The sequence below is a fragment of the Calonectris borealis genome, chromosome 8 (genome assembly GCF_964195595.1).
Source record: "Calonectris borealis chromosome 8, bCalBor7.hap1.2, whole genome shotgun sequence".
Lineage (NCBI taxonomy): Eukaryota > Metazoa > Chordata > Aves > Procellariiformes > Procellariidae > Calonectris > Calonectris borealis.
This window is the reverse complement of record NC_134319.1, coordinates 21,313,515-21,339,198: the sequence shown is the minus strand read 5'-3', so window position 1 is coordinate 21,339,198 and position 25,684 is coordinate 21,313,515.

The window sequence follows — 25,684 nt, the reverse complement described above, 5'->3', positions numbered from 1 at the left end:
TATGGGCCTCGTGTAGGTGCTTTGACTGGTCCTTGCTGATGACTCTGACATCTTTGTGCTGTGTTCGGAGATAGCCCAACTACTGTAGACATGGGCTCGCCTACCCACGCACAGTCATATCTTCATTTTGCCAGGTAGTCGTACTGAGCAGGAAGCCTGCAGTCAAACTCATCCACACAAGGACTGCACTCAAGCCTAAAATAGGAGTTTAGTCTCCTTGGACTCCCTGTAGAGTCAGTCAAGAGATGGAAGCTCTTCTGCAAGGCAATTTAGAACAGGTACCTATGGGAGGACCCTTCTCTGCTCGCTATGTGCTAGGGAGACCAAGTCTCCCCAAAATGGCACTTACATTAAGTGACTGACAGCACTGGATCTGCTTCATCCCATCCACAGAGCAATAAGCGCTATTGGTTTTTAACGTCACCAGTGTCCTCTGTAAAAAGTACGGCTGTGTTGTTGCCACAACACAGGGCAGGGGGATGTGGAGAACAGGTCTGTCTGTCCAAAGCGTCAGAGAAGGACAGCAGCAGCCCGGGCTGGCTCCCCAGGAGCCTGTGGGGCTCAGAAAAAAACGCTGGTGAGCAGGACAGCTTCTGGACCCTGCACACAGAGCAGAGAAAGGGAGGGAGGGAGTTTTGTGTGTGTGTAGTGGGGTTTTTTGTTTTGTTTGTGTGTGGTGTTCTTTTTTCCTCTCCAGTCCTTGTGCGGAACTCGTTCTGCATGTCACTGAGCAGGGAATTATGACTAGGACGCACAGGAAAAAGCAGAGGATGCCTGGGATATATGGGATTATTATGAGATTTGGATGCTTTGGGTTTCTCTGGATATCTCAGGAAGGACTTTGTCCAGAATTTGTCAAAGACAAAGAAAGCTTTTTTTTTCAAGAAAGCTATCAGTGGACACTTGCCAGGCTGCCTTCAGGACCTTTTCTTTGCAGAGAAATCCCAAAATAACAAATGAGTTGATCACAGTCTTAAATTAACTTAAAACTTGTGCTTGTTTTTTTTTTTAAGAATATCATCCCTAGGCCTGTCTGTGGTCCAGATACTGTGTGTACCTTCTCAACCTGTCATTCATGAAATTCCTAACAGTTATCAATCTCCAGACATTAAGCATGTAGCCTGGCACTTGCCCAACAGGTACTGCATGACACTGCAGCTGTTGAACAAGTACTTGACCAAAAATGATTTTCTGGGTTTTTATCAGCTATTTCAAATCCCAGGTTGCAAATCAGTTGCTTCCTTTTTTAGTTATATGGAAGCAAAATGAGATGCACCTGAATGCTTTTAAAAACAATTACTTCTAATACTATTTACCAATGCAAACATCCATCCATCCTCAATCCTTCCTCTGTAGACTGTAACACTCACTCCTTTCTTACTCGTTCACATGTAAACACTGTCTATGTTACAATCGCTGAGCATAAGTCAGATAAAAGCAAAATCTGATGTATTAACAATGAAAATGTTCTGAATAAAAACATGGGTTACCATGGGATTTTTCCTAGTATTATACTATATTCAATATGATTAAGAGCCTCAGAACTTGTCTCTGAAAGACTTAATCTTCTGATCAAAGTGAACATCCCATTTTTCTATGCCCATTTCCTAAGTAGGTTGAAGAACGATCTCCTTAAATGTAAAGTTTTTCCTAGGCACAATTTCACTAAAACCGTTTGGGGAAAGGGCAATTAGCGATGTCTTATGGCTGATCTTCCTGTAGTCTCTCCACTGCTATTGAAACAAGATGCAGAGGGAATTGGTCTTTGGGAGCCTGAAACCTCCCCCTGTGAATGGTATTGTGAAAAGAAATCCCTTTGGTGTGGGAGTATCTGCATGGAGTGGGCTGGCGTGGGCTCTCCTTGCAGAGCAGCAGCTGCCATGTTCACGCTACATGGCTGGTAGGTTCCACGGTGGGAGGGAGTCGAATGCGGAGCCCTGTGGGATCTATGTATGAGTTACATACAATACGTTCCATTTGCTTTTACATGTTTAGATGATGGTCCACTAGCGCCAAGTGGTGGCAGCCAAAAAAATTTATCAAAAATGGGTACGATTACGACATGGATGCAAGGAAATCCTATGCATGCAGAAATGTTACTTGCCTCTCAGGACACAGAACTGTGTCACTGAACTACTGATATCATATGTCATACAACAGACCTGCCCATGCCCAAAAAATGCAATGGCTGTGTCCTACTGAGATCTGTAAGTCAAGTCAAGGTACAGTCAGACAGCACAGCTTAAGTGTGTTTTTTCTAGCAGTATAAGAAATCCAGTAAAGTCTTCACAATTATTCCTAGGTGGATCAACGTAGCATAAAATAGTAGTGCACAGATCATGAGTCACATTGAAGCTGAATCCATGCTGACAGAGAAATGCTTTCACTTCAGCAAGTTTTTGAAGCACCTCATTTCCTATGAGCTAGATTATTTTTTCATAAATTGTGGACAACAAATAAGATGAGTTTAGCCCTTGCCTTTGTTGCTGCATGTGGCAAGCTGATCTGTGAGTAATGGAGCAAACAGAGCAATCTGTTCCAGAGCCTCCACAAAATTTTCCATTGTTTGGGGAACGAATCAGTCCATTCTCTGCATGAAAGGGAAAGTCACGCTTAGGAACTTGATTTGTTGCAATGATCTTCTTCAATGCATTGCACTACTAGTGACATTCTCGCTGATATTGGGGTCCTTTGTGTGCTTTGTATCAGTTTTATTTTCTCGCCAGGAAATTGAAACACCTATATATGTAAGGAAGTCAATCTTTGATTCTTTCTAGCCCAGAAGTGTGCCTGCTAACATGCTTCAGATGACAGATCGCATTCACAGTGGCACAGAACTAAGGTATGAAAAGTTTGCTAATGATTTTACCCTATCTTCCTATTGCAGTGTTAAGTTACATCTTAAAATTAACTCTACTTAGTTATAATAGGGCATGAAGACTCTTTTGGGAGCTCAGAGCAGTGTTTGGAAGGCCATGGCTTTCATCACGCTCACATGATTGCTAAGTCGGAGCTGGTTAGATACTTTCTCTAAACTAGGACAGGACTAAGAGAAAAATCTAACTTGTGAGTTCATGTGATTTGTTCAGTACTAACCTGAATGCCCCCTCCTCCCCAAGAAGAAAGATCTGGTTTTACCGGGAATTCCTACCTGGACCATGTAATTCTAAAGTAAACAGTAGGCATCTGTATCAAGGAACCTTTAACCAGCAGAAAGACACTGGAGACAGAATTGAAAAATAAAGGGGAGGAAGAGGGAAAGGGAGTGAAAAGAAGATGAAGTTTACCCATAAAGGCACCTCTGTCTACAAGGATGGGGAAATGGAGAATGCTGGAATTTCCCTCCTAATGAAGATAAAGAGCCGTTTTTCCCTGTTAGAAGGAATGTATCACATATATAAAGGGTCATTCACCATTGTCAGGTGTTACTATAGATGCTGGATAGGCAGTGAGCAAGAGCTCATTCCTCCAAATGCCTCAGGACCTTGAAAAGGGCATGTGAAGAGGGGCTGTAGTTGTCTGTCCTTGCAGATATGTGGCAGGGAGACAGCCAGCCATGGACTCTGATGGTAAGGAAAAGGTGGTAGATATGCTACCATTCTTCATTGTCTAGCAACATGGATCACTAGAGGATCAGAGATGAAGGCCTTGCTGAGTTCAGGGGTAGATAGTGAGACTGCATTTTTGCCCTCTTGTATAGGACTGTTGACATACTGGTCTCTCCTCAGCCCGGGGAAAACCTAATCAAATAGCTTCTCTTCCCATGGCAGCATGCTCAAAGGCTATGAAGACATGGCAGAGACAACAGCTATCCTCGTACCATTATCCTAACCTCCCTCTAGAGTCAGCAGATCTGCAGTTGCCGGTGCTTGGCTCAAAGCTTTCGTGGCCTCCTTGAGGATCTTGCCATTCTGGGAGATTTCTGGCATGGTCAGACTAGCTGGGTGCCGGTGAGTCACCGGCAGGGTGAGGGTTTCACACAGCACCTGCCCTGTGGCTTGGGGAGAAAAGTACGAAGCCTCAGCCTAGCGGCTGAGAAACAGCAGTGTAAAGAAAATGAAAGACATGATTTGTTAAGATTGCTTATAAATCTTAGCAGCTTTAGGGCAAGCTCATTATGGTCTGAGGCCAGCCTCATTATGTTTGGAATCCTAGGTGTTTGCAGTGCAGTGCTCCCATCAGCCCTGAGCAGCAAGCCATGCCGAGCTGGGATGGCTCTGCTTCTGCCTGGCGGGACATCTGTATCAAGGAACCTTTAACCATCTGTGACTCTCCCAAGCTGTCCTCATGTTGCACCTTCTGCATGTTACGGAGCATTTCTGTTCGCTGGGTCCTACCGAAATGCGCTGGTCTCCCAGGGACCAGAGCCCTGCAGCTCCCTGCACCTTGCCAGCTAATAACCCAGCAGGTGCCTCCTTCGGCAGGGGGCAAAGGACTTGCCCAAGGCTTCCCAGCATCTCAGGAGCTGTACAGAGTTGGTGTAAATCCCAGGTGTCCTCTGGAGGCTGGAAATGCCTCCCTGAGCTGCTCCAGCTGAGATTCCACTCATCAGCATAAAAAGAGACTGGGAAATGCTGGTGAGAAGTGGCTGCAGCTGGGGGAGGGGTTAATTTTTCTCTCTGATTTTTCTTGTTTTACACTTCATTTTCTCTTTGCTCCTCAGAGAGGAATGTGGGATCAGCTTACAAGGAGTTAGGACTAGACCAGACTCTTCTTAAAGAAAAGCCTGAAATTCCAGGGAAGGATTTTACCCCTTTTGTCTGCTTTTCTGAGGAAGATGCTCATTAAAAGGAGAGGCTCAGTTTCAGCTGCAGGTCTATTACAGAGGTAGAAACCAGCTCTAAAGCTTGACTTTGGATCCTGATTTCCTCCAAAGTCTATGATGAAATTCAGATTTAGGCTGCCCTAATGAAATATGCCATGCAGGATATTTCTGGGCTTACCTGGGCTAAATTAACTCCTGGCAGCTTTCGGTGGTAATGATTTGAAGTGCGGTCTGTGGGGTGTTTTTTCAGGGGTCATTCAGCAGTGTCTTGCCACAGAGAAGGGCACTATTGAACTCCTTGGAAAAGCTATGAAATTTCATACACTGGATGCAACCCCAGGAGACTAATCCAGCCCCAAACACTATCACTCTTAGATTTGTGTTTCATTCAAGAAGTCATGAAGCAATCTATTTGCCAGAAAAAAATCATTATTTTATCATCATCCTGAGTACTTTCCATGAGAACAAAATTTATCAAAAATGCTTGAGATCTCTGAGAAAGATCTCAATTGTGCAGAAAAGCATTACATTGATTGTGAACTTAGCCTTTCTTTGGATTTTTCTGCTTGTCATTTTTACTTAAATACAAATATTAATGAAGACCTAAACATGCCCTTTTACTATTGCCCTTTATTTTATTTTTCTGTAAAGATTGCTCATAATCCTACAGCTATCTTTTTCCACTTTAAAAGGTTCTTGCTTCTTATTGCTGTCAGGATAATGCTGCATCATTCCACCTAACTACCAATAAATAGAAATGCAGAGCCATGACTTCTATTCGAAAGCATGCAGGCTCCTTTGTACTGTTTCTGTATATACAAATATATCTTCCAACTTGTAGCTGTAGTACAACATCTGAATTAAATCATGACTTATTCTTTCTATTAAAGCTGTGTTGTCCTTGCCATTATCCCCTTTTCCAGTAAATGAGTACAATGAAAAATTGATTCTAGCTGTATTGGACTGCAGCAAAATAACAAAAGATGATTGTTATATCATCAAAGTTCTCTCTGCTTCCATAATATAGGAATCGAAAACACCTGTCTTTATCTTCTCAATCAATATTGCACCTGAGTCACATTTTCCTGGAAAACACTTTAAAGGTGTCCACTGTATGTTATTTAGATTTAACAAATGCATTATTCAGGCTGTCTTCATTTATTTTGATTACCTGAGATTGCTCTGCCATCCCTGTGAGTTATATAAAGCCTAATATTAAATGCCACACTAGACTAGTATGTCAGTAACAATATCAGATGACTTCTCTTATGTGAAGCAGTGTGACAGCTGAACAAGTACACTTTGTAAAATGTATGTGGAAAACTTGTGTTCAACAGGGACATTTCATTGCATGCCGCTCTCTTTCTAAAAGGTAGAGCAGGGCAGAGGGCTTCAGTTAATGGTTGCTAGGACAGAATGACCTAATTGGAAGCAGACTTGGGGAGAGCGACGGTGGACATTAGAGTCTGCATTTCCAGAAAGGATAAGCCAGAGTCAGATGCCTAAAACTGTCAGCTGTGCTTTACAGCCATGCTTTTTAATATTTTTAACAGGCGATGCTTAAGAGCAGCTAATTTACTGCATGTCTCAATAACAGTCTGAAACTATTGAGCATCTAGTAAGAACAGAGAAATAAGTGAGCAGCTCTAGAGACGCGGCCATCATTTCAATGTGTGCATTTGCATATTCCATCTAATGCCTGAAGTCAGATGCCTAAAATTAGTAGATTTATTTGGATGTGTGGAAATAATTGTAATTTGTTTCACAGCAATCAATTTGTGATGCTTTGATTTCCCTTTCTACAGAATTAAATTATTAAGGGGCAAATATGATTTTCAAGATACTTTTTATCATTCCCTCTGCTTGAAGTTTTGTCAAGTTTGACACACCATAACCCAACATTCAGCCATGAGTAATAAATATTAAAAAACCCCAATCAAATAAAAAACAAATTAAGTATGAGAAATGCAAAGAAATGAGGGACAGCAGGATAGTACCTTGCCAGGAAATGTGACCATAATAGGGGACTCTTTTCCATATCCACTAATTATCTGCCATTTCTAGATGGCAACAGTGGTCTGAGTTTGGAGGCTGTGCCCATCTGGCTCTGTACGGGGCCATGTATGGAGGGCAGCGAGCAGGATGAAGGGTTGAGCCGTTCTCCAGAGGTACCTCCGTGGTCCTCCACCCACAGACCTGCTCTCTGGCACGTCCGGTAAGGCATGAGCTAATTGGAACCGCAGCAGAGACAGTGAGGGCTGCTGCACTGTGCTCGGCAAGGGGCATTTGCTCCAAGATTTGAGGCTGGTAACAGTCCTGCCTGAGGCAACAGGGAGAGGAGAGATGATCATCTGAGTCTGCTCTAGCTCCTCAGCTACCTAACAGAGCTCTGCTAGGGCAGAATGGATGTCCTTGGTATTCAGAAGAGGTCTTGCACTACGCCTGAATAAGGAGATGCTCGTATTCCTCCTGAGATGCCTGGTGGTGACACACAGCATCATGACACGCACTGGGGAAAGCAGGAGAAAGCAAGCCAAGGGGTTCAAACTTTGGTCAGTACCTGAGTCTGGCTCATGCCAAGCCCAGGGAAACCCCTGTGCTCCCCTGGTCCTGCACACCCAAGGGCAAGGGGCCAGCCCTGCTCCAGCAGTGAAAGCAGCAGGGCCCCTGCCTACACTTCTCTTGCTTTTGGCATGAGTACCCATGTTTTTTCCATTCTCTGCCCTCGTTTTGTTTCTCTGTTTAAAAACCTTGCTTTATGTTGTAGCAGAGGAAAAAAAAATCTGCTTAAAGATTACCTTCAAAGCCCCTAGTCATTGCACAGCTACAAGCACAGAAGTATTCCCTCTCAATCTTTTTTAATCTTGATTTTTTTTTTGTTTTGTTTTGTTTTACAGCTGGGCACAGAAGGACTGGACTGAGCCAGAGTGTTCCTGTAGTCAGACCCTGAGCTGCGCCATGCCTGCACACAGCCACTGCTGGAAGCATGGGACGCCCCGGGACAGCCCTGTTCGTGCTCGGCTGACCCAGCGGTGCAGTGCCTTTCTATGATCCAGCAAAGCTGCAAGATTTCTGCATTAGCTTGTGCTTGTTCCTCCAGCCCCGGAGGGGTCAGTCCTCGCTGTGGCTGCACGCATGGGGGCACAGAAATGGGGGGTGAGCAGAAGAGCTGGTGCAAGCACAAAGCTGCCTTACAGCTGTCCTGGCCAATTATGGGGATAACCCAACAACACCTGAGGCTTGCTTTGGCTCAGATGAGACCCTGTGTGCCAGGATGCCTATGTCAAATGTTTTTAACCTTCAGCCGGCAATATCGCTTTGGTACCTTGGTGAGAACAGGCTTTCTTGGGAGCTGTGCGCATCTCCGCTGCCAGAACAGCTTTGCTGGTGGCATTTTTGAGCTTCTACTTCTGATCCCAGCCAGAACAAAGGGAAGGAGGAGAACAAGAAATAGGGAAATGATGTGAAAAATGTGTGCTGGACCTGGGTAAAGGGTCCTCCTATTGGAAGTCGACCTCCATCCATCTGTCCATCCTTCCCTCTGCATGCCTGTCCCCTGGGCAGAGGTGTACACAGAGGATATCTCAGCTGCGTTTCTTCCTCTGCTCCTGCCGTGAGTGCTCAGCAGGCTCTGCCTGCGCCGGGGCACCGTGGGGTGGCAGGAGGGGGCTTTACACCTGGACCGTGAGAACCTGCAGTCCTACTGTCTGCAGAAAGGAGCTGCAAAGCTGCTGCTTAGCTCCAGGCCTTAATACGTTTGTATTTCTTTGTAAATATAACTAGCAGGTGAACTAAACTGAGCTTATGATGGGATTCTGACTTCCATTAAGGAATTTTGTACCTATTTAAAAAATATATGCAGGAGCATGTTGCTGATTATTTTAAGCAGCTATGCAAATTTATTGATTTGCAGTAGGAAAAGCTTGCTGTGATGTGTAAATTAAGCCATTTAAATCATCCTGTTTGGTAACTGAAGCACCAGCTCTGTTTACTCAACGAGTTAATACCCTATTACCCACCGTAGTTTTATAGTTGCACCTTGCTGGCCCAAAAGAACTAGCTGGCTGTCCCCCTGCTTGTCTTTACCAGCAGCTAACCCTCCCGCTGTCTGGGCTAGGTTTCGATTGTTGCTATTTTACGGTGCCCCAAAGTGTGCCAGCTGCCTCATCGGCCAGGCAGGACTGGCTCTCCTCAGTAGGAGAGGACATGGTGGCCTTGCGTGGGTGGCAGGATGCAGCCAGGACAGCAGCGGCCATGCCAAGCTCTGGTGTTGATTGCTATAGATGCCTTAACAAATATACCTCCGTGGGCAGAGTTTCCACCTAAATACTTCTGCAAAGTGCGATTAGGGATATATTCTGTTTCAGTCCCACCCTAAGTCAATAGTGGGTCAGATGTAATTAAAGATTAGACAGATCCTAAATTTTTTGCATGTCCTTGCACATGAATATTTGGAGGCTGCTTTAAGGATAAACCAAGGGATATGTTAACACATAAATCCTGCAGATAGTTACATTAGTTCTCAGGCAAACACACACATGCCCCCTGTATCTGTTACACCAGCGCTGGGCAAGTGCTGCCTGAAGTACGTAGGTGTGCTTCTAAATGTTTGCAGACAGGTGGGGTTGAGGTCTGAGGTAGCGTAAGAGGTTCCCGGGAATCCCTAACTTGGGCTCTGCCCTGAAAAGGGGCGCTGCACAAAATAACACATCAGATAAATGAGGGCTCCTTTAACAGGTGCTTTTAATGAACCAAAAAGTTGAGAAGAAATTTTCTCTGGTGGATTGGCTTTTCCCTTCACCCATGTTTGATGCTAACATCATCATTTACACTTTCACCAAGTTGTTCTCAAATCTGCTTTTTCCTAACAATAGAATAAGAATCATTCAATAATTGAGGGATTATTTGATGCAGGAATAATGCACACATCATCCATCAAGGCAAAACCACCTGGCTTTTGAAAGCCTTGCACACCGTGCATGTAGCATTTGCCCATTCAGAAAACTACAGGCTTTTAGGACAACCGACCATTGGCTGAGCCAAGTGATATTAAGACGAGTGGCTCAAAACCATACCTTAGTCCTGCTAGGCAATGCTGCATCCTTTCAAGGAAAATACAATGTTCTAAAACTTGCAGATGAAACTAAAAAAAAAAAAAATTAAATTAAATGCAAATGTTAAAATGCATGTTTTAGTTCTCACATTTTACAAATTTAAGAGGTGCTGAATTTTACTGACAGTTTTCTTGGCAGCAAGTGAATTCCAAAGATGCACATGCAAATATTTGTCAAAATGGAATTTTCAATTTTGCATGCATAAGGATTACTCCAGAAGTGCTGGCATACTCACTTGCTCACAGAAGAAAAGTAGTGTCATGTGGCACGTCTGGCCAATCACAGGAAAACTGTGTATTTTTAATTTTAAATATTCTGATTAATCCATAGAGTAAAAAAATATAGTGAAAAGAAAGTCACTGAATATATTTGAATAACAAATAAATTCAAGATGGTGTGATTGGCTTTATATATATTCCCTGAGCAAGGAGAGACAAAATTAATCAAATAAATTATTCATTTTGAATTATTTGTTCAGCTCTGTTTTTACAAGTGGAGGCCTAATGCTGATGTCTGAATTTTGTAGTTCACTCCAAAAGCTCTCGTATCGTGTGTCCTATCCTCCTGATAGCCACCGCTTTGCTTTGGGTCTGGGCTTCTTCACACGTGAGCCCTGCATTTGCTCTGATGATGTATTTTCTGTGAAAGAGTTGCTAAAAGCAATTAGGTCTTGAGTAGCAGGCACTGAAAGTCCTAACGTGCTCGTTGACCAAAAGGCATTAGAAGTATAATGTTGCCCATTTCTACTAAATCATTGCAACACAAATAGCGCTCCTCTGCCTTGGCCTTTGAGCAGAATTAGATTCAGGTTAGAGCGCATCCGTACACTTACCCCAAGAAGCACTCAGTGTGGCTGTCCTAATTGCACCCCAGATATCTAGACCATATTTAGATAGCGGATTTAATGGCTCCACTACCAAAAGTCTGTTAGCCTTTATTACATTTATTTTCATCAGAAAAACTAATCATTGTGTTCTCTGAGGTAAATACAGTAATTAAAATATAACTCTTCTTTCTTTGATAGCTATGCGATGTATAGTACTTGCCTACAGTCTTGTTTCAGGCTCATATAGGAGGGACAGCAGAAAGTTGAACTATTTCAGCACATATCAGTCTTCTGACGTTAATAAAGCACTGTACTGAAAACCAGAAGGGGAGAGCGAGTTGTTAGGCAGGGCTGCGCGCTTCCTCAGCGGCGCAGCTCTGGGCCGGGGACAGCAAACTGTCCCTCGTGGTGATGGGGAAGTGAGGGTGTGCTGCGGCACGGCGGGGCCCCGCCACGGAGGGCAGGGTCTGCAACTTGCCCGAAGCCCCAGGTCTCACCGTTTCCGTGAAGCAAAGCAGCAAGGTGCTAGAGCATCACTCTCCTCCATCCGCTATGGACAAGTGGTGGAACGACAATCAATGCTGCAGCACCGTCTTGCTGAGGGGAATTCAAAGTGCTAAATGGTCTGTCTCTGCTCCAAAACCCATGCGCGAGGCTCAGGGCTCTGCTTGGCGCCTGCCAGCCATGTCCTGCTGCCCCAGCCTGGGCAGGGGCCAGGGCTGGTGTGGAGGGGGGTTGTGACAGGGCCGGCGAAACCTGGAGCAGTATGGTCAGCTCGTTTCATAAAAGCCACCAGATGATCATGAATTTCATTGCCAAACCTGACTGTATTTGAAATGCGAAAATGCACGAATGTAAGTGGCACTGTCAGCTCCCTAAAAATCACATTTTCTGCAGTCTGCAATACTTGTTCTGTTCCATATGTGGAGGGATTTTTATGAAATGTTCCAGGCAGAAAGTGAAAAACTCTGCGGTGTACTGGCACGATAAATCTATCTTGCATCAATGCAGTGCTTTCCACTTAAAGTGACTTGCATAAGTGGAAATATTATCCCCATTTTGCTGATGAAGAAACTGAAGCCCAGCATTTCCTTTGAGTCACATCCAGTGAGCAAGGATAAAGCCAAGAATGAATGTGCTGACACGCAGGATTTCCCATTGCTACCAGACAGGTTGTCTCCACCGAGAGTATTTCATTCTGACTTTATAGTTGTCTTCTCCCTGATTAAAGCACCATCTTGCTAACCATTTTATTTCCACAGGATAGAAAAAAAAATATTATCTGTATTTGCTCTCATTTGCTCTCCAAAGCATCTCTTAATGTGGCGGGAGACTTTGCAAGCTTTGCTTACAATGATTGGGCACAGCTGGAAGAGGCCATGTCCTAAATTAACTGATGCAACTGGTGCCTGCACTAAATCTGTATATGTGCCGGTCTACAATATACGGAAGCCAGCAAAATGTGGCTCCTGGAAGACTTATGTTGTCTGTAAGGAATCATTATAACTCTGGTTAGAATTGTTAACAATTCAGCAAAATGATACGAGACATAATTATGTGAGTAATTGATCAATGCATATTAAGAAAGACCTCCATTTATAGGTCATTATGAAGCGTTATTGGGGCCTCCGAGTGCATCAATAAAATCAGTTATTTCTTCACATGGATACTAAAGAAGACTTAGAAAGATGCCATGTGCAGAAAGCTGCTTGTGCCAGTAAATTATATTTACATCTGCTGCATATGGATAGATGGGACACAGGCCAAGTATGTGATGGTGGGAAGCAGCTTGCTGCTTCTGTTTTGGGAAAGTTCATCACGGTTGAAATTTTGGACAAATTAGATTCTGAATCAAACTAGAGAGAGAGCAGTAGATGAGCTCAAAACTTTGGCTGCTCTAGAAACTCCATTCAGAATAATATACTATCTCACGTGTCTTATCTTTCCATCAACGTTTTGAAGACATTTTTTGGTTGCTGATGGGAACAGGGGAGAAGAGAGGATCTTGCACTGAAATGGAGAAAAACATGTACAATCCGTTTCACTCCAAGTTTCGTGTCTGGAAAATGGAAGACATGGAAGTGGTCCATTTTTGCTGCAATTTGGATAAAACTGCAAAAAAAAATTAAGAAGGTATGAAAGTCGAACTGTGCCAATGGTGAATCTGGTCTTCCGCACTGGTTTGTGCCCAAACTCACTATAGAGTATAGAAAAATCCAAATGGACTTTTTGGGCAAAGTGCAAGGCTTGGAGATGAAGGATAGAGATACAGGCATTTTGTCCTCAGAGGCAGACGAGTGCAGTAATTTCCCTGGCACAAAAGCAGAGCTGAACAGAGGCCTCCCAGGAAGGTCCCCTTGCCTGGTTTTGCACCTTTTTAGGCTCCCATCCTACCGCCACCTCCCTCCATCTGGCAGTGGCCGGGGGCTGGCAGGGAATAACCTGCCAGGGGTGTTACCACCGGGGGCCGAGGTCCGACCTGCACCCCAGTGGCCCCCGCGGGGAGGAGCTTCCCCTGCGGCAGGAGGGGTCCGGGCAGGGGCTGCAGGGGCACGGGCAGAGACCAGCTTTCGCCTTTGCTGGTTGTGCATTTTGCCCCTCTGGAAGAGCAAGAAGCTGGACCTGCCTCCCGGTGCTGTGCCTGAGACGGGGCGAGAGCACACTGTCCGGAGGGTCCGGCTGGCAATGCAGCCTGCCGATTGCTCATGCGAATCAGAAACACAGTGCAGACCCTGCTGTTATTTTGCAGTGCAGAAAAAGCAGCCTTTTCTTCAGAGAACAAGATAAAAATTGGCTCCTGCTTAATCTCCAAACCACCTGAGGGTGGCTTAGCGACTCGAGCAAGCAGAGCCGCTGTCCCGTAACCCAAATCTTGTCTGAAACGAAGCTCGGTGGAGGTGGTTGCACTGCCCTTCCCAGCTGGGGCAGGAGGGACAGGCAGGGGCTGCTGCCTGCACTGCTTTTGAAACTCCTGCAGGTTGCAGCATGCATGAGGAAACCTGAACACAGGAGGGAGGGAAAAAGGGAGGACTTTTCAGTCATTGTGCCGATAGTTTGTTGACTTGTAGTTATTAAATACGGAGAGCTGGCTAAAAGGGCATCAGGTGCTTCCAGGCTTGGCTGCTGACGGGCAAGATCTGTGTTAATGCTCGTGGGCAGTGATGGCAGAGGGGTTCAGGGGGAAGCAGAGCTCCTCAGCATTGCTGTTGCTGGTGGAGTGTAAAATGGGGCACTTACGCAGCCTTCTGCACCTCGCCTGCGCTTGGCAGCGTGGCGGCAGTGCCCTGCCCAGCGAGCAGCATGCCTGGCTTTGTCACAAAGTCAAGGACACTTACTGATCCCTGTGCTTTCCCTGGTCAGGAAGCCTCTGATCCCAGCATGGAGCACCCTGCAAGGATGCCACTACCAGCCTTTGCCGCCCGGGGCGTAGCTGTGGATTGTCCCGCAGCACGTACCTCTGTTTGTCCCGCAGGTATTTCACTTTAATCTGTGTACTGAGTCAAGCCCAGCCAGTGACAGCTCAGTGTAGTAGATCACAAACAATGAAGATTTTGCAAATCTGAAATAACATTTTCCTGCTGCAGATACGGAGTGGAGACCGAAGGTGACTGAAGACCCTTTCCCAAGCCCTGGTAGGGCACCTGCGGCAGAGGCCAGAGCGAACCTGACTCTGCAGGCAGGCTTCTGCCTTAAACTCGGTGACTACCGGGAAGTAAAACTCTACAGCAAGCCCCACAGCAATTTGCAGAGGTAAATACATATTTCACCAGTAAAATGCAAATGTGTCTGGTGTAGTCCCCCAAAGCGCACACTCCCGCTGCTGTCACTTGTTTGTGTCTATCCAATTTTGGATTATGTTTGCCTCTCAAATTTAATAATTTTGACAAGTTAATTTCAGCCTGTTCTTGACAAGGAAAGTAGCTACAAGGAATAAAAAAAAACGAGTGAGATGCTCCAGCAAGGTAATAGCATGATATTGCATGGCAAGCTACTTACATTTCGAGGCTATTGAGAATGTTAATATCAAAGTGTATCTTGTTTGCCCAGAGAAAGGAACGTCTACCCTGCTGAGAAATGACTGAAGATCCTGGAGCAGCCAATTTGTGTGCTGTTGGAAGGTGGCACATTTAGGCTAAACCAAAGAACCTCAAAAAAGATAAAACAATAATAAAAATTCCTAGATTAGCAATTTAAGAATATTCTAGGTATTTCCTTTCTGGATCTTCAATACAATGGCTATAGCACTTCAGGTCAGCCCAGTACAGGTTATGCAGCAAGAAAAACCTCTGGAGCAGCTGATCCTGCAGCCCGAGCGAGGGCTGACGCGGGCTTGTTGGCTCTGTTCCACTCTCGGGTTTGCTCTGCCCTCCTTCCCCTCGGCCTCTCTGGCCATGCTGTTCCCGCCAAACCCAGGGAACAAATGATATTTGTTTTGATTCATGGGGTCTGGATGTGTATCAGTAGCAGCCCTGGGCTCTGGAGGTTATCTCCAAGGCTTTTTCTTTCGGTGAGGAGCACATCCCCTCTCCCTCCTGGGCTGCTGCGACCAGTACAGCGTTTCTCTTTAGGGGGAGGAATAGTTGAGCCTGTGACTAAAATCCATCACACCAGAGATGGGGCAGCTCCCAGCAGGTCTCAGAGGAACCGGCGTGCACCCTGCCGGGCTCCACTCTGGTTTCGGGGCTCCCTGGCAAGCCCTGCTCCCAGCGCTCAGCTCCCCTGCAGCCGTGCTCCCCGGGCACCGTGCCGCACGCCCCTGCATTAAGGATTTCTGGCTGCGGAGGGAAGAGCTCTGCAGCTTACCCCATCCAGCCCCCTCTTCTACAGGTGATGAATACTTTGGTGCGTAAATTAAAGAAGATTTAAGAAAAATTGGCTAGAGAAATTAAAACTGCCTCAGGCAGCTTAACTTGTACAGCAACACATACAGTACTTAGCACCCTAGATTTCATTATTCTTAACAGCATAACTGGAGTCCTATTTTCACACATTAAATATTCTTGGATTTTTTTTTCCCAATGAGCAGACATACGATTTTTTTTCTCTGTCATCAACATGCATGTTTTGTCCTTTCAGAGACTTTCTTCAAATTGGAATGCAGATTAGTTTTACCTATGATTTAAAGAGCTCTAATACTTGGTAAGGCCTCGATTCCTGCTTTTTGTGGAAATGCATAGCTGTGGGGCTGTGGGGAGCTGCTCTCTGCTTAGCACTTCTGAGAGGAGAGCTGTGCAAGACTACACTATTTTCACATCTCTTGGATTTCAGAGACAACGTGAAATTTGACTGTTTGCCATGAAGAAACAGTGTTTCTTAAGTAGGGATGGGCATGCTCTTGTGCTCTCCCAGGCCTGGTCTGCAAATCCCTGACAGCATGACGGGAAAGGAAAGGGAAAGGAAATATCAAAGCCCACAAGAGGCAGGGACCAAACTACCAAGGCCAGTTGTAATCTGCCTGAGGTAGAGGCTAAGGGTGTATAATTAGGAGACTGGCAATATTTGAGACTGGCAATATTCCACTTGTCACTGGAAACAGTGAGGGGGAAGGACTTTCCCAGCAAGCCCTATGGCAGGCAATGTGCCGGATAAACTACCTGCTGCGTGGGTGATAACTCACCAGAGAGCCATTTGCTGAAGCGGACGGGGAGGGAGGCTGTGGGCGGCCCGCCGGGATGGTGAGTTTTGGTGAGTCCTGTCACAGGCTTCGGTGGGGTTGCCAGCATTGCCATCAATATTATCTTCACATTTCCATGTCTTGGGTTAAGACAGTGTGTCTAATGAAACCTTGTGCTTCAAGGCTTTGGTCAGGCACCTTCACAGTCTGGGAAGGCAGTTTTTGCATGCACACATACCTGCCTAGATCTTGCTGGTCTCTTTGTTTCCTCGTGTCCTTCTGAAGTCCTAGAGCCTTTCAGGGTGAGATTTGGGCAACGGAGAGCTAGTCAGCAGAGGAAGGAGCCCAGGGAGCCTGCCAGCTCACCAAACATTGGTGTCTGCATTTGGGGGGGCTGAGCAGCTTGCTAGACTCCTCTGGTGTATTGTGCAAATCCCCACGGACTGCAAATGAAGCCCAGAGCCACCTATGGGGCACCTAGACTTAGGTGTCTTAGTGTGGGGCTGAATCCCATCCTCGGGACTCAATGCAGCTGTAAAACAGAGGGTCTACTGCCACTTGTCGCTGCCTCGCATGTCTTGCCTTCACCTGACACTCCCGGGAGTGTGGGTTCCTGCTGCTGCTGTGCTGTCCTGCGTTCGGACACACCAGGCTACCTCAGGTGAAGTGACAAGTGGCACTAGACGTTTATGGTTAGGGACCCAAATCTTTCTTTAATTACCCTGGGACCAGAGTGGATGAGTGCTCTGGTGCAGAGTATCATCTTACCTAAGATCATCTTCAGGTGTCTAGGTCCTACTGCTCATTAAATTTAAGCCTCACCTGCTGGGATGATCTGGGCTTCTCTCATCTAAACAATTCTCTGCCATTGCAGGGGGCTTAGGTATTACTGGCAGCTTTGTCTTTCTTGTTCTCTATCGGTGGAGCACAATTTAATCTGAGGACTTGAAATACTATAGTCTAATGAAGTCTTTGAGTTTAGTGCACGGGTGAAATGTAGTAACCTATTTGGTACAAGAGGTCAGACTAGATGAACTAATAGTCCCTTTTGGCCCTAAATTATGAAATTCACAGAATGATTTCTAATAATGAATGCATTTGTAAAACTTGGATGCCTTCTCATGAATAAGATGCAAACAGAAAAATGACTTGTTTTGTTAAGCAGACTGCGACAAACAGTTCTTCCAACTTTATGCTATGCAGACATGTATTTTTGGATATTCTTTAGGGGGAAAAATCTACTGCAGCCAAATCTACATAACCTGCAAGAAAAAGAATCTGAAACAAAACAAAAGATACATGTAGATTATGAAAGGTAGAGAATCATGTTGGAATTCTAATGTAAATGTATGTCATTATCAGTAGAGATCACTTGTAAAGCACTATTTTAACTTGAAGAGCTGAGAACTGGAATATTAAAGCGAAAGTCTTTTTACATGTGCATTTAGAACAAAAGCTACCCTGTCATTAGAAATGATATATAACAGTTGGATGAGGGTTGTTGTTTTCAGTGTTTGGTTTAAACACAATGAAGATGAACAAAATTAAAATGTGTTCATTGATGCATGAGGATGAAGTCAAGATCAGAAGTACAATTTCCTAATTTTTAGATTTATTCAAAGACTCTTCCTTTGTATTAACTCCTACAGATGTTTAATGAATGCTTAAAACCAAACACTGCTCCCCCCCGCCCCCCCACTGTGTTCAATGCATTTCATACAGGCAACGTGATAAAAAGAATATCTGGGAGGAGGGGAAGGCAAAATCAAAGTTGATATATCAGAACATTTACTGCATGTCTAAACACAATGAAATTTGAACTGTGTGGGTGTATTCACTCATTTTAAAGAATGTTCATTGATTTTAGTTTTATTATGTTTGGAGTTGTGGTATGTTACACAAAGACCATTTTACTGATCTTTATGATTTCATAAAAGCCTACAACAATTTGGATAAAACTGGCTGCACTATATTTTTTTCTTTGTTTCTGCTGTTAGACTTTATGCTTAGCTCTAGGTATAATGAACGCATAGAGCTTTGTCCTCATTTCACTGAAAACAATAGGAACATTGCTACAGACTCCGAGGCTTCCAGCCACAGGGTGTATCCTGGACCGTTCAACAGAGATGCCTGGTTTGGCCGTGTGTGGAGTTGGTCTACAGACAACATGAAGCTGACATGAAATGAACCTGTGGTAACAACAAATGCAGAGTGCTGGAAAAGGGTATCAATATCTAGCAGGTATAAGTTGGTAAAGATCTGTGAGCAAATTTCCATGAGATTTCAGAGATGCAATGCCCTGTTCTGACGAGATTCTCTCCTCCAGCTGCCTGTCCGACAGCCCACTTCCTGGTGTGCTCTTGGAAAGAGGGGTAAGCTTGATGAAAAGGTGACCCAATGTCCAAGCAAAACTATGAATCTTTCCTTTTTTCTTAGAAAGAAGAGGAGTGAATTGTAGTCAGAGGAAAAGTAAGATACAATATCCAAGAGTGTCAGGTATAGCCAGGGAACGGTAAGAAGGACTTAGAGCAGGGGAGTGGGAGTCCTGAGAGTTGGGGTCTATTTATAACTCTGTAGAGATCCCACTGTGTGGACTTGGACAAAGTGCTCTGGATTGATGTGAATATCAGTAGCGATACATAAGACCCCTGTTGGCTTCCACAAGCTTTGAAGTATGTTTGAACCAGACTTCAGTGGCTCAGTATGTACTGCACTACCTGTTCCTGTTCTCCCAGGCTGAAGCACAGACCTCCCGCGTGGAGCTGTCAGGCCAAAGCTTTTTCTCCCCGAGACCCAGAGGAGGCAGAACATGGGTGCAAGGTACTGGAGAGAAAGGCTTTTGTGCTGAGAGACTGGACTTGCCTTCTGCCATGAGGTGAGACCTCCCATGCCTTTCTCTCTCTTCTGCAAGGAGCTGTCAGTCAGGAGACCCTCAGTGCCAGGCACTGCAGGGTCTGCACCCAGCCAAATCCCTTGTCTCCTTCTAAAGGTGGGTGGGCTGCACCTCCAGGTACAGCCAAGGTCTGGAAGGTGTCACTTTTGAGGGAAGAGATACCACCTTGTTGGGCACTCCTGCCCTCGGGTGCCCAGGGCAGTTCTCTGGCGCAGCAGGGTCTGTTGAACACACTAAGACATAGCAATTAACCCTCCTGTGCTAATTAGCCAGTACTTGAGAGGAAGGGATACCATGCAGCTGGAAGCCAGAGGGGATAAAAGGCCAATTGCTACCAGGCACACGTGGACCACCAGTGTAACCTGCACCTTCCAACCTGCTGTTTGCAGCTGTGAAGCTGCAACTGTTTTTCTTTTCCATAAGTGAGATTTCACACTATGGTTTCATTTCACCTGATGGATGAGGCATGTTTCCTATAGTAAGTTGAATAGACACTGTATCATCCTGGCTACACTTTTCAAGGGTGTTTTTAAGTTTGTGCCCACAGGTTTTCCACAAGGACCCACCTTTCACTCACATTCCCTATTTGTTAAGTGATAGCAACCAAAGCATGCTACATCCAAACTCCTAAGCATTGAGACAAAAAAGATTTCCCAGAGAAGGGAGCTTACAGTCTAATTAGCGGATGGTGTTTCTCCTCAAACAGTTTGTACTTAGGAATCGAAGGTTCGGGTGAGTTAAATACTGGCTTTCACCACAACGAGCACACAGAGCTCACCTAAATCAGTCAAAGCTCAGGCTGCCCAGACCCAGCTTGTATGCCCTGTTATACTGGCCGCTATGACGATGGAGACCTTAAAGCTGTCGCTGTTATTGCTCATTCCAGCTGGAGAAATTTCAGTGTAAGAAATAAGCTCATGTTTAAAGAGATTGTTCTCCAATCCTGGCATGTTTCAAAATCCTGGGTGAGATTTAGTTAAATCCATGAAGGGAAAAGAGCTTAAATTCTAACCTCAGTATCCACAAAATTCCTAAACCAAAATGGGCATCGCATGATCGTTAACAAGCTTGTCTCCATCTCACAGGCACGCCAACATGCGCACACACCATCTGTGCATCGCAGGGAGGTGTTGCGCACCGGGAAGCTGGGTGACGTGTCAGTGTGCCGGGGATGCCCATGGCTAGACACCGGTAAACCTGTGCCAGCGCAGTAAGTGCCGTTGCTGCCTGATCTGCCTCACTCTTCTTTTTGTTATTAGCTAAACACAAGTCTTTGTTCAGCTGCCATGCCGAGACCATTGGGGTTTGAAGTAGAGGGGATGCAGGGACCGACCGCGTGCTACGTGGGAGATTGGGCTGCAGGAAGGGGCTGCATGGGGCAGCAATGGGTTCCCTGCCTCCTTGCTGGCAGCTGCGCGCAAAGTCATGATTAATTATCTCCCAGATTACTACTATCGACAGTCTCAACTGAATTACTGTGTGAGGAGAAGGGGCCCGAGAAGGAAAGTGTCTGGTTTTATGACACAAACCTCCTTCAGAAACGCTGGTTCAAAGGGCAGCGTTGGCAATGTAAGCATTGGGGGTGAGGAAGCCCAACGCTGCGGTGCTCCTGGTGCTTTGCCATGCTATTCTTTATCTTTCCCAATTAACTTCTGGAGTGCTCTCACTACAGCGGCACCAGTTCAATAGCTGTGTGGGGGAAGTCAGCAGTCCTGATGCAACAGCACAGCAAAATGCTTCCACTAGGTTTTCCAAAAGAGACTCTTCAGGCTTCAGCTAGAACGTATTCACAACTTCTTGTATGTGAACAGGTCTCTTTCAAGACTCTGAGTTGTGTTCTTCAAAAACATCCCATTTAACCGCAAAACAATGAAGTTGAGGGCTCTGGGTTTACTTTAAGTAACTCCGTTAATGAATTCTTCACCACCACTTTGTTCCATGCATTGTCAAAACAAGGAGCTCGTGCTTCAGGGGGAGGCTGGGTCATTCTAACTAGAGTCTTGCAATTGTAATTTAAAAATTTATTGAGAATATCAGTAATTTTGTCTGTTTTGAAAGGATTCAATTGCTCTTTTTTTTGCTTATTCAGAATGCTGCTGATTAGCCTCCATTTTTTAAAGTAGTTTCATTACTACATGGGTTTAGTGTGTGCACAGGGTGCTCAGTTTCCTTTTAATAAGTGCTTGCTATTTTGCAGGGCGTGCGCCACAGACTCTACATAATTTTGCTTAATTTTGGACGAACAATCCTGGCTTGCATGAGAAATACACTTATCTCAGGTGACGTCTATCTCAACAGCCAGTAGTATAGTCCGTAAAAATGTCAGAGCTGTGGCATGTGTGAATTATGTTCTCAGACCGGCCTTGGTCTGCAGGTACAGTCAGAGCAGGGCTTGTGAGTGCCATACAAAGGGAGACTCTCCTCTTCATGTAGACAGCTCCCATGGCTGAAAACTTTCCAGCTTCCTTTTCCCTTGCTGGGAATATCGCAGTAGTCCATGACTGCCTGAGAAGCCAAGGACAGGAAAGTCCTGGTGCAGTTTTCCAGGGTGTTTTTTTTGGACAGCATTGTCCCTTGCATTCACTTGTGCTCTTCCAAAGGCATGATACTATGGAGAGCATTAGAAGGTAATATTTGTGTTAACAGGATTCAAATACCCTCTGGCTTTTAGTCTCAGTTTTGCACCCACATTTAATTGTTCCCAGATTTTTGCGCCTGACTGTAATTTACTGCTGATGCGAATGTCAAGATGTAGCCATTTAGCTCACTGATTTGTGGGAGCAATGAGGTAATTTTATGCCTAGGTCCTCTCATTTGTACCTGCCACCGATGCAGAGGCAGTCTTTCCTAATCAGGCATTAAAAGTTCTTCTTGATTAATCTCTGACTTTGTTGGAGCCATTCCAGATTTAAGCCAGTGTAATTCATTTCAGGATCAGACCCATTAAGCGTTTTCCAATGAGAAATATACTGTGTCATTCTTCTGCTCTTAAGGATTTCTAAAATCATGCAGATCTGGGAGATACACAGCTCTTCTGACTCCACTGGCACCTTCTCTCCCCTTCCCTGACTTTCAGAGATTTGTCTCTAGGTGAGATTTCTTTATTTCAATTTCTTTCTGCGTTCAGCTGGAAGCATTAACAAATGGTGAAGTGTGATACTGCCGATCCAGTGCTCTGTGTGGCCAGGCAGTCAGGACAGAAATAATTACGGAAGAAAGTGGCCTGCCAGTATCCTGCTGAATGAAATTGGAAGGAGTTCAATTTCAAAAAGATTTTTTAGCTTACCACTTGTGGGCTACATGTAGCAATAGCCATTTGGAAGGACAACTGCCAGCTTCCATTTCAGATTGCTTGACAGCACTAACTAGAGCACTAAGAGCATCACTCCGTTTCGGCGGGAGCCGTTAGCCAGATTTGGGATGCAGAGCATTATTTCCAGACAGGAGAAGAGATCAGAGAGGGGATCAGGCGCTGCTCTGATGCGGTGTAAGAAGGTGAATTCCTCTGACCATGGGAGGGAATGTGGCATGGGGCATGCCTCTGTTTCCAGCCGGCCAGGCAGCCGCTCGCGATGCCCTGGCTGCGCAGAGACCCCCTGCTCCCCCGGGCGCCTGCTCCTTCCTCGCTGCTGCCTCCAGCCGCCGGCCGGGGCCTGGGCCCGGGCCTGCCTGCCCAGCATGCCACCACACAGGGACGATGGCTGGGCTCGTGGGCATGGCCATGCACCTTTCCCCGGTGCCTGTGCCTGTAGGGTGATACAGGGGAGGGGAGGGATTCCTGCAGCTCTCCGACGACCACTCTCCCCTTCCTCTTTCTGCCAGTTTCAAAGATGGCTGATGCAGCATGAAACACAACAAATGGTGGCTCTATAGGTTAAGAAATCTTCCTTAGCAGCAGGGATCTCTCCTGCTAGAGAGGTGATGTCAGGTGATGATCCCCTCTTCTACCATTGTATTGACTGAGCAACCACAGCCAAGTTAAAGCCGTGTATTTGTATGACACCGCTGTCCTTTAGCTCATTTCTCTGGCTTTCCCTCCCATCACGCTTGCAGAGCCATCCTGCTACAGCAGGATCCCATGCAGAGAGTGAGGAAATAAGGCAGAACCACAGTACTTTGCTAGCTGCAAGCTGGGTATCTACACTGATAAAATTGCAGCTGTACAGACTAAAATTAGTTCTGTCCTGGCAAGCGCAGAAGCTGCTGCGTACCTTTCGTGCCCTACAATTAGCAGTGCATCGCTTTGTTTCACATCTGCCTACATAAGGAATATACTTGGTGCTTTCAGTGTTTTCAGAAATGACAAGTGAGTAGATGAATAGGAGAAACAAGGGAAGAAAAACAATTAAGAGTAGCAAGCCTTTGAAATGGTTTTCCTCTGGAAATTGTTCAGACTGGTGGGCTGAGATGGCTGTGGCGAGACTGCGTTACTCTGCGGTCCCTGCCAATGAATTGCACAGCATTTCTTCTAGGATGCCCAGTTTTGCCTTCTCATGCTTAGTGATCCTGAGGTGGTCCACTTTTACCTCTGCCACTGGTATATGCCATGAACCAGCCATTACCCCAAGGTCTTATAGGCCATGACCTACTCTGTAAAGCCACTGGACACCTAAAGAGAAAAAGTGCTATGCAGAAGCATTGTTCATGTTTACAGGTAAGTCTTGCCCTCCTTTACTTTTGCTCTGTGGTTTGTCTTGTTGAGCATGAAAAGGATGATCAGCCTCCTCTCTCTGTTGTGAGGAGGAGTCATGATGGAGACCTGAAGAGAGAGGAAGGAGCACTGGGATCTGTTGATCATTAACTTCAGAAATGGCCTCATTAGCTCCTTGTGAGAGTAGTGTTTCTCACTGACGTCACATCACTTGCTTCCTATCAGACAACCTCTATCGTCGTGGCCTCGGAGGTCTGGGGAGCCTTGCCTCTTAGAGCCAGGCACGGCTTGAGACAGCTTATTGAAATAGCGCCACAATTATTATGAAGAATTTGACTTGAGGTTTTACTTTGAGTTCCATCACGTCTCTTTTTTCAAATTTGTACTGAATACGTGTATTTGATTTTTCTCATGCATCCTGAATTGAAGTTTTAAAACTGACCTTGCTTAATTTGACCTTATCCAGCTAATTTATCACGGGCCTGCGCTTCTAAACAACGTTAAATGGAGTACATTTCCTTGTATCTTCCCAAGTAACTAAGTCTCCTGCAAAATTCAAACCATTAAAAGTGAGGGTGATAGGAGAAGCTCCAAGAAATGAGTGAACTTAATATAAATATTCATAATAATGTCAATTCCACTTTTTAAACAATTTCTGAAATGTTAGTTTGCTCTAACGGCTGGTCAGAAGTACAAAGGTTAGGTTAAGCTTCCTTCGTTAATGGTTTGGCTCAATGCACCAAGCAGTATAATGTATTTTATCAGTGAGGGAAATGATATTGGTTTAAGAGGTTTCATGTAACAGTCATATCCTGGCCAAATGTAATTTTGAAAACAATCAGGGCCATTATGGCTCACACAGAAAGAAAGATAAAGACAGATAGCTGTATATGGGTTTTTAATAAGTAATTCACCCTGGGTCTTGAAACATCAGATTGCCAAGTAATATTATTAATGTATAAGCATGTTGGTAAAATCATGTATTCTTTCCCATTGGTTGACTATAGATATGTTTCTGATGCAAATATCGTGTAAGTGTATTGAATCCAAGCTATGTAAATAGACTATATAGTACATCCATCAAGCAGTTGACTTGATTATTCCACACACTAAAGAGCATTTTCTGACATCAATCTACATTCTGCCTAAATAGAACATTTTTCACCAATGATATTATGCATCATTTACTGTATATTTGATACTAATTGTTCAGCATATCGATCACCTGTCACTCTGAGAGTTTAGTGATCTTTGCAACTTGTCCTGGCAACTTGGAAGTTACAGGCAGTTGGTTACCCGTCGTCTGTAGTAGCAGACTGGGATTTCCTGGATGGCGCTGAAACCTTGCCCTGGGTGGGCAGTCTAGAGAGAAGACTTAAGTGGTGGGTAAGGGCCTGCCAAATTGAAAAGGAAAAAATGACACCATTTTCATTTTCATAGAGATTAGGCTACAGCAGCACACAAACACACTGCAAAGATTAACAGATGTCACTTATTCTGCACCTTTCTCTTTGGAAGTAGTATTTTATTAAAGGGTCAGTTTGAGGACTGACCAGTGCAACAGGAGGACAGGGAGGGACGATTCACCCTTTATACGGATGCACTGTGCCATTTTGTTTCATGGGTGCAGAAGCTCTGCAAGCTGCTTCTCTTCCAGAAGTGGCTAAAAAGAAGGGGGATATCCTGGGAGTGAAGGCCTTTTTTTTGCATGCAGAGTCTGCATATGTGGGAATTGGTTACCTGTCAAAGGACAATTATATCAATAGCTAAAGGACATGGCTTTAACTATCAGAACAGTTTCAACCACCTTATAAAAAAGGA